Raw genomic sequence first — 16,752 nt, 5'->3', positions numbered from 1 at the left:
TCTCCTTTTATGCTATAACTTTTGTCAAGGCCGCCCTTTGCGGGTTTTCAACCTTGCGAGCTCAGTTTTTATATTTTCGAATTTTTCAATGCTCTAACTTTTGCCTACGTCGCCCTTTCGGGTTTTCGGCCTAGCGAGCCTCTCAGGGGTAATATTTCTTCAATTTTTCCATGTTGATCGGTTGGGAGAACTCTAGGCCATCTAGGTCCATCAGAACAACAGCTCCACTAGACCAAATAGACTTAATGATGTAGGGACCAGTCCAATTGGGTCTGAACTTGCCCCTTGGGTCATGGATGGGAGCTCGGTTATCCTTGAGTACCAAATCTCCTTCTTTAAAATTCTTGGACTTAACCTTCTTGTTGAAAGCCCGGGCAATTCTGCGCTGATAACCTTGAACATGGTACAATGCTTTCAGTCTTCTCTCATCAAAGAGCATGAGTTCCTCGAATCTGCTCTGCTGCTAATCTGCTTCGGCTATTTGACACTCAGCCAATACTCGCAATGACGGAACCTCAATTTCGATAGGTAGAACGGCCTCCATCCCATAGACTAATGAATACGGAGTCGCCCCAGTAGAAGTTCTAATTGAAGTCCGGTAGCCACATAGAGCAAACGGCAACTTATCTGGCCAGTCCCGGTAGGTTTCCACCATCTTCTGCAGTATGTGCTTGATGTTCTTGTTGGCGGCCTCAACTGCTCCGTTGGTCTGCGGACGGTATGTGGACGACTTATGAAAAGCCACATTGTATTTCTTTAACAAATCAATCACCTTCTTCTTGAAATGGGAACCATTGTCTGAAATAATCTCGTTTGGGACCCCATAGCGGCAGATGATGTTGTTTCTGATGAATTTCGCAACATGTGAAGCCTTCAACACTGCATAAGATTGGGCCTCAACCTACTTCGTAAAGTAATCTATTGCGACCAGGATGAACTCATGCTCATTCAATCCCTTCGGAGTAACAGCCCCGATCACATCGATTCCCCAAACTGAAAATGGCCATGGCGAAGTCATATTGTACAGCTTCGACGGCAGAATGTTCATCGATTTGCATGGATCTGGCATTTGTGGCATCGCCGAACAAAGCCGATACAATCCTCCTCCATGGTGGACCAATAGTAACCCTGTCTGAGGATTTTCCATGCCAGCATTACCCTGTTCATATGTGCACCGCATTCTCCTCCATGGATGGCCTCCATCAGGCGTTTTGATTCTTCAACTTCAACGCATAGCTTACGCATTCCCAGATGACCTCTCTTGTACAATTTACCTCCACAGATGATGAATTGAACAGCCATTCTTCTGATTGCCCTTTTATCTTTGGGATTTGCCTCTGGTGGATACATTTCCTTGTCCAAGAAGTTCCAAATGTCATAATACCAGGGGTTTTCATCCTGAAACTCATCTATGGCGGCGATCGACTCGTAGGCTGGCGCAAGTTTCTGGTCAATGATGACTGGACGCATCTGGACTCCGGACGGGATGTCTATTATGGAAGATAGAGTTGCTAAAGAATCTGCGAACCTGTTGTTCTCTCTTAGTAGATGAGCAAAATGTAGCTTCTCAAACCGAGGAATTAGCAAGTCCAAGGTCCGGTGATACATCATCATCTTTTCTTCTTTGACCTTCCAGTCTCCTTTTGCCTAAGACACAACAAGGTTCGTGTCCCCGATGACATCTAGCCATCTTGCCCCTAGTTCTAGGGCTGCTTCTAGACCGGCAATACATGCCTCATATTCTGCTTCGTTGTTCGAGACTTTGAATCGGAGTTTGAATGCTAGAGGGATACGGGAATTGTCAGGTGCTATCAGTAACACCCCTATTCCATACCCGTACTGGTTTGACGCTCCGTCAAAGTACATCTTCCAAGTTTCATCGTCGATGTGCAAAATGGCCTCATCTGGGAATAAGTACTCAACTGCTTCGCCCCCTTCAACTGGATGGTCGGCTAAGAATTCTGCTACTGCTCTTCCTTTGACTGACTTGCGCGTCACATATTTCAGATCGAATTTGGAAAGCAACAGCAACCAACGAGCTAGCCTACCCGTAAGTGCTGGTTTCTCCAAAAGATATTTGATGGGATCGAGTCGTGAAACCAATATTACGGAGTGAGCTAACAGGTACTGCCGCAGCTTCCTGGTAGCACATACCAAAGCTAAACAAGCATTTTCCAACGGTGTGTAGCGAGTCTCATACTCTAGCATCTTCTTGCTCAAATAGTAGATGGCCCTCTCCACTTTGTCCTCTGATTCTTGCGCGAGCATGCAGCCCATTGTGGTCTCGGTTACCGAAAGATATAATATCAACGGTCTCCTCGGCTCTAGTGGTGACAACACGGGCGGGTTCTGTAAGTATTCCTTGATCTGTTCAAAAGCAGCTTGGCATTGGCCGTCCCATTGGAATTTCTTTCCTTTCTTTGGGAGACCAAAAAGTGGTTCACAAGTCAAGGTTAATTTTGAGATAAACCGTCTTATGAATTGTACTTTACCCAGAAAGCCTCGCACCTCCTTTTCAGTCCTTGGTGGTGGCATTTCTAGGATGGCCTTGATTTTGGAAGGGTCGACTTCGATACCTCTTTGTGTAATAAGAAACCCCAACATTTTCCGTGCTGTAACACCAAACGTACACTTCTGAGGATTCAAACGCAACCAGAATTCTCTGATCCTTTGAAAGAACTTTTGCAAGGTGGTGTAGTGGCCCTCTCTTCCTTTGGACTTGACAATCATGTCGTCCATGTACACCTCAACCTCTTTGTGGATCATGTCATGCAATATTGTGGTCGCGGCCCTTTGATATGTTGCTCCAGCATTCTTCAACCCAAACGGCATCACTCTGTAGCAGTATGTCCCCCACGGGGTGGTGAAGACGGTCTTTTCCCGATTTTCTGGTGCCATCACTATCTGATTGTAGCCTGAGAGGCCATCCATAAATGAAAGCAAAGCATGCCCCGCTGTGAAGTCCACTAACTCATCAATGTGCGGCAGGGGAAAGTCGTCCTTCGGACTAGCTCTGTTCAAATCCCTGAAATCCACGCATACTCAGATCTTGCCATCCTTCTTTGGTACTGGAATGATGTTAGCCAACCAAGTTGGGTATTCGGATACCAGCAGCAAGCCTGCGTCGATTTGCTTGGTGACCTCTTCCTTAATCTTGATGGCCCAGTCAAGGTGGATTCTTCTGAGTTTTTGCTTGATGGGTCGGGCCTCGGGGTCAAGAGGGATCCGGTGCTGTACTATCTCAAGATCGATTCCAGGCATGTCTTCATAGAACCACGCGAAAACATCTTTGAAATCTTCTAATAAAGCGACTAAGCGCTCGCGTTCCTCCGAAGACAACGTGGACCCGGTCTGGACCAGCTGCGAGTCCTTCTCAGTACCAATATCCACAGTAGTGATTTCATCAACTAAAGGTTTAACAAATCTTTCCTGCTCTTGATCAATTAATCGTTGCAAAATCAGAGAAATTTATCCTTCGTCGTTTTCGTCAAAATTTTGAAAGTCCTGATTTAAGCAATATATCAAAGGCACAGAAAAGTACTCGAAAACCAAATTCACATTATTCTCATTAAGTACTTCCAAACCGTCTAATTCTTCTGTTACAACAGACTCAAAGGAGAAAGAAAAAGACGACCTGGACAAGACTGTGGCATCCGGGTTATCACCCCCAGGAATACCAGACTCAGACTTAGTCGAGCTGGAACCTGATTCCGACTCACAAGACTCGGTGGAATTAGATTCCGGCTCACTACCTGACCAGGTGCTGCTGGACAAAAATCCCTCTTGATATTGCCAAATGAGAAAGGGTACGATAGATGCATCCAAAATGTTTGTTGGTAGGCCCGCAGCCGTTCCATTCCCGGTTACGCATACCGAGAAGTTATCCCCCAAGCACTTCTGTTTGATCGGAGGATCTGAAAGTAGACATGCCAGCGCTACCCCCATCTCACTTTCGGCGTCCTTAGACTCCACTTTCTTGCTCTGCTCAACCTCAGCTATTGGGCCTGTCTGCTCTCCGGCAACGTCATCCCCGGGTAACTGCAGGTCAAACAAGATCTCAAAGCCCGGCACGCGCTTCTTCTCCGCGTTCAGCCATGGCCCTGGGAAGCCACAGAACGGAAAGTCCTCCCCCTCCCGGACGAAGCGTCCGTTTAGGGTACCCTAAATGGGCCGGTGCATTAAGTCAAAAGGCTTCCCCATCTGTTTCGCCCTGGCTCTTCCAGCCATTTCCTTTCCTTTCCTTACCCAATCCTCCTTGGTGGGCAGATAACCCAAGCCAAAGGTATGAGGGTTATGTGGCACTTCGGCCAATGCTACGACGCCCTTCCGGCCGCTCCCTCCTAACCCCATCCTGGGGATGTGTCGGAGTTTGTTCATGAGGTATACTGCTTGAGCACTGACATATATCCCCTCGTCAGCAGCCATGATGTTTTGTACAACCCGAGCCGCAGCAAGGGTAAAACCGGATAAGAACACATCCTTTATACCGTGCTTAATTTCCAAAACCAGCGTAGATACTTCCGGCGGTGGATGGATCGATGAATTCCCAAAAACAATGGCTACTCCCTTTCCGTGGGGGTATTTCACCATTTGATGCAAGGTAGAAGAAACTGCCTTCACTTGATGCAGCCATGGCCGCCCCAAAAGCAGATTAAAAGTGGCGGGAACCTCTAGGATGTGAAAGTCAATTTCATGCTGCCTCGGCCCAATCTTGGTTTGGATTTTTGCTGTCCCCATGACTTCTCTGCTTGTGTTGTCGTAAGCCCAAATTACTTGGGCTATTGGCACAAAGTTTGCGGTCTTCAAGCCAATTGCATAGGCAGTCCTTGCTGGACATACATTGATGGCGGACCCTGTCTCGACAAGCACCACGAGTATCCATTTGTTTCTGCACTCCATGGAGATGTAGAGTGGCTTGTTATGGTTCGCACCCTCAGGTGGCAGTTCTTTGTCAGAAAAGGTCAACATCGGGGTAGCTCCTCCCGGAAAAACTAAGCCCACCAGCTGTTCGGGCGTGGTGTCTATAGAAAGCTTGGCCTTGTTCATGGACAATAAGACAGCTTGTCGATGTACTCGTGATGCCATAAGCAGTCCCCAGATGGAGATGTTTGCTTGTATCTTCTTTAACTGCTTCAGTACAGCCTCTTCTTCGACTTGCTTCTCTTTCTGTCTCTCAGCTTCCTTATCTTTCCCAGATGCCTCCGGCTAGTCTAGGTGCGGGGGCTTGTAATACCGTCAGCTTCTCGTCATGTGGTCGACTTCTCCAAGGTACCAGGTGTCATCTGGTTGGTTGTTCCCCCAATCTTCATCCGTATGGGCAAGACATAAATCCTCATCTTCCCACCACATTCCATCAGCAGCCGATAAACACCTGTCCGGCTCTGGTATGACTGTTCTCGTACTTGCGGTACCTTTCATCCCTATGCTCGCAGCATTCTCTGTTCCTGTGCACACAGCAGTTTCAATCCCCATATGGGCCTTTGCCTTTCTGATTCTCGCGGGATCTTCAAATCTTTCCTGTTCCGACCGTATCAACACAGCTGGCTGCTCAATAATTCCTGTATTCAGAATACTCCAATCCCGAGCGAAATTCTTAACACCGGCGCTCCTCAGCGACGCATTCTGATTTCTGACTCCCTCGACTGTCACCAACATTCGTGCCCCTGCCGCACCCTGTCCTGGTTGGAACTCTTCCACCATATCCGGTTGATCATCCAACCACCCAGTAGCCTCTACTGATTCCTCATAATCAAACCAGTTGACTGCTGTGCCCCCTGAATCTTGGTCACTGTACAACTGGAGATTGGCAAGGTCCTCTTCCACAACCCTTAAATCATCTGTTCCCTGTCCCAGACTATCCCCTTGGATCACACACAGTTCTCCCCTTGTTGGCAATTCCACATCTGGCCCATCCTGGCCTATTGATGAAATATAGTCACCCGGACTATATGTCTTCTCAACACGACTCCCAGATTCTGTAGACTTTGACTCAACAACCTTCTTCTCCTTTGGGATCTCCTCTCTGCTGTTCTCGATAGTCACCACCGTTGGCTTAGGTTGGGTCATGGAGATGTCCATCATGCACAAGTCGGTGCAGTCGGGAAGGAATACCTCCGGCTTAAGCAGGTGGGAAGGAGTGATATAGCTTCTAGGATCGTAAGGCACGACCCCAGTTTGGATGAAGTTGATCCTTTTAGGCGGTGGAGCTTGGTTATGTGTGGGGAGAGGGTTTGTTGTAACATTGGGTTTTTCGGGAGGCAGAATCACCCCGTTATCGATGAGATCTTGAATCTCATGACGTAGTCGGAAGCACAGATCGGTGTCATGACCGTGCTGTTGGTGAAATGCGCAATATTTGGCTGGATTGTGGGTAGGGGGAAGTCTTTCTAGGGGCTTCAAATGCGCTTTTTTGATTAAGACCCCCAGAGCTTTGGATAGGGGCATATACAGTGGAGCGAAGGTTCTTGTGTTTTTGGGTGGGTATTTGGCTGTTTGGGTAAGGCTTCCGGACGTGCCGGAGAATGGCGCAGCTGCCATGGTTCTTGGAGGGGGGTTGGTGGTGACCATGCTCACTTCGGAGGCTCTTGTAGTTGTAGTACTGCTTAGGCCTGCATTAGTGTTGCGGTTGAAAGTTCTTCGGGGTTGCTCCCGGTCATTATCAATTAAGCCTTGCTTTAAGGCATCCTCAATTTGCATCCCCATTTCATGTAGATCAGAAAATGTAGGGAAGGGGAGTACAATCATCTTTTGCATCAACTTCGACTGTAGATTGCGCACAATCATCCGAATCTGGTCTTTGTCTGTAGGCCTTAAGGTCATCATCGAAGCTTTGGCCCTCCATCTGGTCACGAATTCTGAGAAACTCTCTTTAGGCTCTTGCCTTGTTGTCTCGAGATCACGGGTTGTAATCTCGATTTGTGTATTGTATGAGTATTGCGTAGTAAAGGCCTCGGCCATCTCGTCCCAGTTTCTCTTGACATCATCTTCTAATTTGGCATACCATATAGCCGCCACACCCGACAGGGTTTGGCCGAACAAAGATAGCTTCTGAAGTCTGCTGAGGCCCATTGGCCTTAAGATGTCTAAAAACAATCTCAGGTGCACCATGGGGTCCCCGGACCCATCAAATCGATCAATGTGCGGCATTTTGAATCTGTCAGGCAGCGTCACAACTGCGTCGGTATATCCATCTTCGATGTCAGGGATGGTCTTGACTCCTTGGGATCTCTTGAACAGCTTTTCGAGCTTGCTTAACTTCAATGCTGTGGGGTCTGCCTCAAACTCAAAGGGAGAGTCCGGTAGGTTGGTGGGTGTTTTGGATAACTGGGGTTGGATTTGGGGTAGGATCGGGGGTAGAGGTGGTTCCGTGGGAATGTCCGTATCATTCTGAACATTAGCTGTCTCCCCGGGGGTTGGAATTCTTGGTGGGGGAGGAGCTTGCTGCGAAGCAGATGCTCCGGTTTGCTGCTGTAACCTCACGATTAACTCTGCTTGTTCATTCATAACCGTGGCCTGCTGCTTGGTGAACTCTGCCTGTCGGATAGCATCCTGCTGCATCATTTTCATACTCTCTTGGAGCTGGCGCACCATCTCCTCTAAATTGGCCATACTGTTTTGCTCTGACTGAATTATCGGTATATGTTCCCTTTCTATGGGAGAAGTAGAATCCTGATCCCTACTGTACACAGGTGGGGTAGACAAAGCCCTCTGTACTGACTATTGAACTGATGCCCTCTGCCTAGCTGTCCTCCGTCTAGTAACCGGGGGTAGAGAGTGGTACACTGGTTGTTCGTCTACCAGATCCTCAGATTGATGGAGTCGACGACCTCTAATCCAGAGTTCTTGGGGAATATCTACTGGATCAGAAGCAATTGTGCTCGAATACCTAGTAAAAAGATAAATAAAGCATACAAATAAACAGACAATTGGACAGCGTAACAACGTAAAATAAACACAACACACAGCTGGGTATCACAACAAACTGCCAACAAGCTGAATATACTATCCCTTAATCACTGATCACTATTTCCAAATTGTTGCCCCTAAGTTTGAATTTGATACCCGTAGATGACTGATTCCCAAAAACACTAATGCCTGCAGGCCTGACACTTAGACTTGCGAACTGATATGTGTGTTTCCTGCATAGATACACTCTAAAAACACGTAGCAAGTAAAAGAGAGCCAAAACACCCCTAAGTTGGGGTAGGGTTTCCCTGTCCTATTTTTGTCAGGGGCTAGGGTTTCACTATGCACGCAATAGTTTGCAAACAACCTAACATCGGGTAAGCAACCTGTCCTAGTTTAGGATAGCCACTATGGATTTCAATATGCACTAGGTCGAATGGTCGAAAAGGTGCCCCGGTAAAACCAGGGTTTGTGTTCCCATACTGTCAGAGCCCACAACCGGTCAGCCTTATGGCACGTTTTGACAAAGTCAAGCCTCCGGCAAATCGTTCAGGAATGGCAAATGGCAAACACGGTGTCCTAGGCGCACCAATGCACATGCAATGCAAAGAGACACATAAATGAAATCAAAACAGGATATCACGAGTTCGAGTCAAGCTCTCTAAATCCCCAGCAGAGTCGCCAGAAACTGTAGACGCGCCCTCGGGCCTCATGCTACAGTTCGGACTCAATTTGGTGTCACGGTCTTGTATCTAATCTCGCAGAGTGCAATGCAAGACCGATGAATCATCAAAGAGTCCAGATCTGGCAAATCGTTTTTGAAAATAGATTTTTTTTGTAAAAGAAGTGCCAAACATGGACTGCTTTGCCAGATACAAAGTCGCCCCCTAAATATTTTTTATGGGGAATTTAGGAAACCCTGATTCGGTACCAAAGGCCACGTGTCCGTCATCACCAAAGTTGCCTCGGCTTGGGAGCTTGCGTACGATTGGGGAAGGTCAGCTATGAGCACCCCCTCTCGCCCAATCCGAAAATCGGCCTCTACTAACCGTGATATCCGTTTTTGAAAACGTTATGTGTTCTTATTCCGGTTATTAGCCTAGGATTACTATGTTATGCGCACAGCAAGTAAGTATAGACCAAATTGCCGAAATTGGAACAAAACATTTCATGCTTGTTTTAAAAATGGCTTGCTACTCATAAGTAGGCTAAAATGCAGGTTTTGCCACCCTCAAGTGGGCTTTAAAAAAGATGGTTTTGCCACTATCTAGTGGGTTTAAAACTCACAGTTTTAATGCATTATTCCAATTTAGGTAATTCGACCTCCACCCACAGGCACTCAAGCAATTTATATCACATAAGCAGCTAGCCTCATGGTAATCATGCTATTATGGCAACACTCACACGCATACGGTATGCTAAAGCATAAATGCTTACCTAGTACTCCGAGCCAAAGCAAAAGCTAGTTAGTAATCAATGCATGATCCTAGCTCTTGTTGAGATTGCTAATGCAACACATACAAGATGTAACTACAATAGGCTCGGCTATTCTAAGATGGCATGTGATGATGCTACAACTAACATGTATTCAACTTTGGAATTGAAATACAAATGCAGTTAGTATGATGCGCCGAGCCCGGTGCATGTAAGACAAATGTATGGATGCACGCATGCTATCATACTGTATGCTAATTGAAACATGCCCTAGGCTAACCATCGAAAGCTAGTAAATAAAAGGGAAGAAATACGTGGGGTTGGGAGACATACACACACTCACGCACACTTATTACACAATTGCCCTCATTCGGAGGGTCTGAATAAATATTACAAACCACCTAATTAATAAACTCTCAAGCTAAATAATTAATTACAAAAATTTCTAATTAATTAATAAATTAAATGCAGAAGAAAGGTGGTCGCAGCTCCCGCCTCGGGATGCGTGAATGATGCATGCTTGACTCGTCTCGCCCGGAAACTCGCTGCCATAGCACTGTTGCCTCTATTAACACAGCCTTGCTCCTCTGAGGACTACCAAAGTCCAAGGGTGTGCTCTTTGGATGCTGGGGGATACCATCGACCAAGTAGAAACGCCACCGGCCGGAGGGCATGATCACCGGCCACTGAATAAGCTATCGGCCAAACATTTTTTGCCGGTCGGCACCCAACACTACCGGCCGCCCAATTCTTCCTGCTGAAACCTGCAGCTGACAGCAACAGAGGGCAAGCAGTGTATGACATGGAATTTTTAAACAAATGTGAGCATGGACACACTCCCTATCATGCAAGGGACTCAAGGGAGCATGACCCTCGACCCCCGGGCCATCAATTATGCATTTTGATGCATGATGGCCTAAGAGGCCAAGTTAGCAACTTAATGTAAATGCATGTAAACAAAACACATGAATGCCAACACCCTATCATGTTGAGGTCAAGGGGGTCGGCGACCAAGGATCGAGGTGCGTTACGTCACTTTGAGTACGAACGCATCTCAATTCTCATGTTTGGTTTGATACCCCAAACCAAACAATGCAATGTATGTATGCAAATGTGGCTCAACTAAGCAACATGAGGCTAAGATGCAAAACATGCCAAATGTGATGCAAGCTAAACATGCAAATGTACAATGCTAGGCATGTAAGATACAATGCAATGCAATCAAACATATAAGCTAAGACATGAAATGCAACTAGCTAATAATATGCAAGCATGCAAGTATGATACAAGGCAAACATGAAACCAATGCAACATGATCATGCAATGGTGGACCTAAGACACAAAGGGCAGACCTCAACCCACTCCCAAAACAGTGACAAAAGATGCCAAAAATGATGAACAAATACTCATGTAAGCATACACACCAATAGGCCCAAGATTAAGGCATAACCAAGGAGTATTCTACTACCACTACCCCAAGCCAACATGGCATGAGCTATACAACCAAAAACAGAGTTTAGATACATTGAAATAAGTCCTAAAACCCTCTGATATGGCAGCCCCGAAGGCTTAAACACTTAGGCATGCACAATGCTCATTTTAAGGTATAAAAGGACGCATCTTCAAAGCATGAAAGAGGTGATGAATGCAGGCATATAAGCATGGTTTGGGGACTGAAACATGGTCCCTAATGATTCCAAATCATTAGAATAAGCTAGGCTAAGCATGCTAGAGACCCACATGCTCAAGGCTCACAAGCCAAAATGCAAAGAGGCTACCCTAACATGGAAAATATGACTAAAACAGCCCCCAACAGTCCTTGAGCATGGCAAAATAATGCTAAGACTTTCATGGAGTTAAGCTGGAGCATGCAAGAATCATGGCCTAAATGCATGGCTTACTTCTATGCAAAATGGAAGAATGCAAGGCAAGTATACTATGCATGTAAGGGACCACAAATCCAGCCAAAAATAGAGGCAATAAGTGACCAAATAACATCCAAAAACTTCTGAAATGGGGCCAAATGCAACCAAGCATACATGTTACCCTTATGAGCCAAAACATGAACAAAATGAGAGACCAAGGGAGAGGGGTGTCCATCCCCTATGCAAGACCTCAAACCCCCTTCTTCACCACTGAAAATCTACTAGATTTCAATGGTGAGAAGGCTAATACACCAAAGAAAACAAAACTTAATAAAGGAAGCACAAAAAGGGGCCAAACAAGGCCTAGGAGGGGGAGGTCGACCCCCAATGCCAAAACAACCTTAATGAGATATCTTAAGCATGCAAATACAAGACTTTTTTCAGTTATACACAAAGTCTAAAACAATGAGAAAGATAGGAAAAAGTGTAATGCAAGATTGGGGAATCTAAAGTAAAAGAGTTACCCTTGAAGAACCCTTGATGAACAGCAAGTGCAGCCTTCTTCTTTGATCAAAACTAGTCCAAAACCTCAAGAACAAACCCCCAAAGCCCCTCAAATTCGAAGTAAGGTGTAATGGTGTGTGTTTGTGTGCAAAACTAAGAACAAACACACACTTTAAGCCCTCAAACACACACAAAATGAAGAGAGAGAGGGAGATATAAAGAAAGAGGATGATATGTATTAGATATATATGTGTATATCTCTGGTTTTTCGCTGAACCTAACAAAGGACGAGGAAAGGCTCTTATATAGGCAAGGTAATTGGCCAAAGCTTCTAAGGGAAGCTACTCAAAAGGGTCAAGGCTTACAAGAGAAGCCAAGCTAAGGGTGCAAGGCTTCCTGAGGAAGCTAGGACAGCTGGCAAGCTTCTTGAGGAAGCTTTGGCAAAGAGTAAAGCTTCCTCAAGAAGCTTTGACCAAAAGGGTGCAAAAAGGGCAAAACAGCCACCTGTACGCCCCGGGGCAGGTTTGGTGCATTCCAGCTGGCACAGCTGGCATGCACCATGCCTGAAAAAGGTACAAAGGTGCTACCGGCCAGAAAACGAGGTCATCGGCCAAACAGATGGCCGACCGGCCTTACTGAGTGCGGACCGGCCAATGGTATAATTCACCAATGGCCGGTAGCCTCAAAACATGGCCGGTGGCCTCAAACCAAGGCTGGTGGGTGTCAGGGGTAGCTAACAAGCTACTTCCTACCCTCGGAAGCAAAAACACAAGTGTTTGGTGCAAAACCAAACACAGAACAGTCGAGTTGAGAGATCCTAAGGCAAGGCGCGTAGCCGAGACCTTCGGGAACTCAAAACGAAATACAAACATGATTAATCACCGAGTGTTCGAGCAATGACGTCCAAGTCTTGAGAACGGTCAAAAATGGGGTGTCTACAACTAGCATCTAAACCGGAAGGGGAAATAAAAGAAGCCATCAGTGAGGCCAATCATCTGAATTCCCGGTTGTCGAGACATGTTACAGCTCATCTCAACCAAATTAAGCCAGAGGCAATGCCAAGCAATGTCAACTACAGGTCTGCTGCACATCCAGTTACACCACCATCCCTCATTGGGAAAATCAACTAGTAGCTAGTGGAAGAAGTAAGCTCTGGTTGAATATTCGGGGCAAGAGTCCACTGCTTTCAGCTTATCCATTAGACAAGCCTAGGAAGGGATTAAAAAACAGAGAGATTAAAGAATATAGAGATGTACGTTGAGATAAAAGTAAAGAAAAGGGTTTTGAGAGAAAATAGAGCGTGAGTGCCGAGTGATGTGAGAAACATATATGTAAGGAAGGGTGGGAAACAATACCTGGAGCAGTAGTGGACTTCCCACAAACCTGGTGGTTTCTCGCCGATGAAAAGTATCTAAACCCATAAGGGTCTCGGCCAGTGGTAAACCGATGCAACTCTTACCCTCTTTCAGGCATTGGGCTACTTCGATTAGCTTAATGCTGGCCTCGCCGTAACTAGGGGCAAGAAGGAAATGCTCGAGAATACATAAACAGAGGGCATGTTATCAAAAGCCTCGCCAGAGAAGGTCGCCTCTGTCTCCAATGTCAGAAAACTAATAAATCAAACAGGGTGTATCTAGCTCCCCAATGTATGCCAAAGATTGAGCTTCATGCAAAGTATGCCCACACATCCGTCCTAAATCCAGGACTCTTCAAGTGTCAGACACATTTCCTATGCTCCAAAGCAAAATACATCCGTAATTGGGTCCCAACATTGGGCTGCGACATGGAGGAACGAAAAACAAAGAGGAGTACGACTCAACGACAAAAGCGCGTTTATGCCGAAACCTTAGAAATTTACCTTTTTCATGTAGTCTAAAGTGGCTATTCAATCTGTGAGCGTCTTGGCAAGGAAGATCTCCATCTGTGGAAGAAACATCAGCTAAAATGAAGTTCTGGTGAAGAAATGGCGAGAGAAGACCTTTTTGTAGAAGATAGGGCTATAAGTGGAGGCCAGCTGTTAGCCATCTGGTGGTTCACCCCAAGTGGCCGCCCACCCACTTTTTGTGGCATACCACCCACATTTTGTGGCCTACTGCCCACTTTGTGGTCTGGGAGTTTGGCATTTTGGTTTTGTCTTACTTTTTGGGCTTTAAAGGTCTTGTTTTGAGTCTTTTGTTTTGAGCAAGGGTATACATTTGTGTTTGCGTTGTTTTTACTTTGTTTATCGAGTTCTATTTTGTATTTTGGCTGTTGGTTGGGTTATTATCTAATTAAGAACATCGTTCCAATACAATCCATTTTTATTCTATGCGACTGTGGTGCTCATGATGGGAAAACAATAACTCTTTTCATAAACTGTAGGGTTTACTCCGATCATAGTTTTTTACAAAGAAAGTACAAGTTTTCAAAAGCAAAAGTAAAAGCCTATCCGAACCTATACATGTGCTAAACTACCAAAATGAAAGAAACTAAGCAAGAGAGTACAAAAATCTGCGCTAGTCATATTAAGCTCGAGAGGCCCTTTACATCCTCTTCATCGGAGGGCACTTAGGGGCATTGTCACCATCGGTGTCGCTATCAGAATCGGACTACAAGCTAGAGCCAATATCATCATCTCCACTCCCTGACTCAGAACTAGCCTCAGCATCTTCCTGGCTTGCCGAGCTAGAGCCAGCATCATCGACCCTGCTCTTAGACTAAAAGCATTGACTCACTGCCTCCTTGGAGTCACTGGTCTCAGTATCATCCCCACTTAGATGCAGCGTCTGTATTGTTGTGGGATGTAGTATGCAGTATGACTATGATACAGAAACAGATGCAATATGAGTGCAGTGTGTCAGTACTGTATGCCAATGCAGTGTGTCGGTGCAGTATGAAGCAGTATCAGAATGCATGTCAGTTTACCATATGAGTATCGTGTATCAGTGGGAATATGGCATGTCAGTACAGTGGGGAAAGCTATACAATGTATGAGGGGAGGGGAAGTATACCTGGATACCGTTTAGAGTGAGTAGTATCTCCCTCCTCTGCACCAGGCAACCATCTGAAGAAGGCCCTCCATATACTCTGTAGGTGCCTACAAGTGAAAGTGACTACTCAGTATCTGAAAAAGGAAGCATACAGGATGCAAGGTGTCAAGTATGGTCCATACCTGGGGTGCACTTGGGGCTCTAACATACCCATGTCCCACCTCTGGTGGCTTGATTGGGAGCTTATAGATCGTCCTACTCAGCCGTCCGCAAGGAATTGTAGTGGGAATTGCAGGCCAATTGGAAGCCCTCATAGCAATAAGGGCCTCTCCAATACCAGCCTTGGCCTCATGAGTAGCCTCTCCAACCAAGGAAGTACCAGCTGCATTGCCGACGCGAACTCCAGTCAAAGGTGGCATAAGGTGAGTCTTGATGAAGGCTGTGTAGTCGTCCTCCCCTCTAAAGTAGTCAGTATCCAGCCCCACCGTATACTGGAAAATGGCCTCAGCTGAGAGGCTATCAGCTATCCTCATGGATGTTGGAGGTGGCATTGGAACAACTGGAGCGGGCAAGCCCAGTGTCTGGCGTACAAACCTCTCACCTAGGAACTAGGCTCGACAGAATGGGCCCTCCAGCAGAATCTGATATCGGGAAGTAGCCCAGCCTTCGGCATACTGGCCTCTAACTTCGGCTATCATCGTTGCCTATTGTTACTAGGTGATCTGCAAAAAGAATTTTATAGGTTATTAGCTGTTATCAGTTTCCAGAATATAGATTAGAATAGCAGTGAAGGAAATAAAGCAGAAATGACTGTGAGTTTCAGATTACCTCGTGGACAACCACAGTGTTGAAGTATCAACGGTGGAAGGTGAATGTTATGTCCTCTTGGCTTCGGCGATGGCAGCTGCCATCGTATCACCGTGAGTAGGGCACGACCATAGCCATCTCATCCATCAGCTCTGAAGCAAGGGCCGAGAAATAGGCATAAACCCACTGCTATAAGAAAAGATTAGCAGTATGCATGAAAAGTGTGTAAACAAAAAATGCAAGTTAGAAAGCACAGTGTGTGGTTAGTGTGTAAATAGAAAGTGCAAGTCAGAAAGCACGGTGTGTGGACGGTGTGTAAACAGAAAATGCAAAGAAAAAGGCATAAGAAGAAGCAAACAGAACTGAAAGTGCAGTGCATACCTCCCAGGCTCTCTAGTAGCCTCCGACCCTATCTCCCATCATGTGGGAGCTTGAACTCATGTAGTTGTAAAGTGTGGCAAGGCTAGCTCCACCCCAGTCGTAAAACCAGACCTGGGGCAAGGTCACAAGGGCACTCAACAAGTACAACCCTACGGTGTTCCACCTATTTGCGAACAAGGTGGAACCGAGAAGGTACATTAAGAAGGCCCAGGTGTACTGCTTTACCTCCTCTTGTGTCTCATGCTGACTCCGGCAGAAGCGCTCAACGAACTAATTGTATTGCACCATAGCTGGCCTGTATAGAGGCAGACTTGCTCCGAAATAGGTAGATCCAGGCTGCCTTCCACTCGTCCATATCCATGTCAAAAGGGATCTGATCACCCCCTACTCCTAAGCCCGTGATCATCGAAAAGTCGTAGGGGGTCATCGTCATCTCCCAGTAGAAGAAAAGTAAAAGGAGTTAGTGGGATCTCACTACCTCTCTACTAGTCCTCAAGTAGGGCCTAGTTAGCTATGTGACGCGTAAGCCTGGTGTAGAATAAGCCAAAGCCTGCCTCGTCGACAAGGTCGTGAACCCGCGGAGGGAGCTCGTGATACTAGTCTCTAGCTATCACTACCTCGTAGCCCCTACAGGAGCGAGAGTCCTCCTGTGGCAAAGAAAGAAAGAATGAATCCGATGCAAGACAGTCAGATAAAAGGAAATAAAGCATGCAAATAAAGTTTGTACCTCAGTAGCATTGTGGGAAAGGTGGGAGTCTAGCTCCCTCATCAAAATGTCCTACGACGCACCATCAGCAAAATCATCAAAACGCCTGATGCCTCTAGGCATCATTATGTGCGTGTGGGGGTAGTAAGTGGACATACCAAAGGGCCCACCTTCAACGGTG

The sequence above is a fragment of the Camellia sinensis genome, chromosome 1, assembly GCF_055761805.1.
Source record: "Camellia sinensis isolate YWXY chromosome 1, ASM5576180v1, whole genome shotgun sequence".
NCBI lineage: Eukaryota > Viridiplantae > Streptophyta > Magnoliopsida > Ericales > Theaceae > Camellia > Camellia sinensis.
This window is presented reverse-complemented; position numbering follows the sequence as displayed.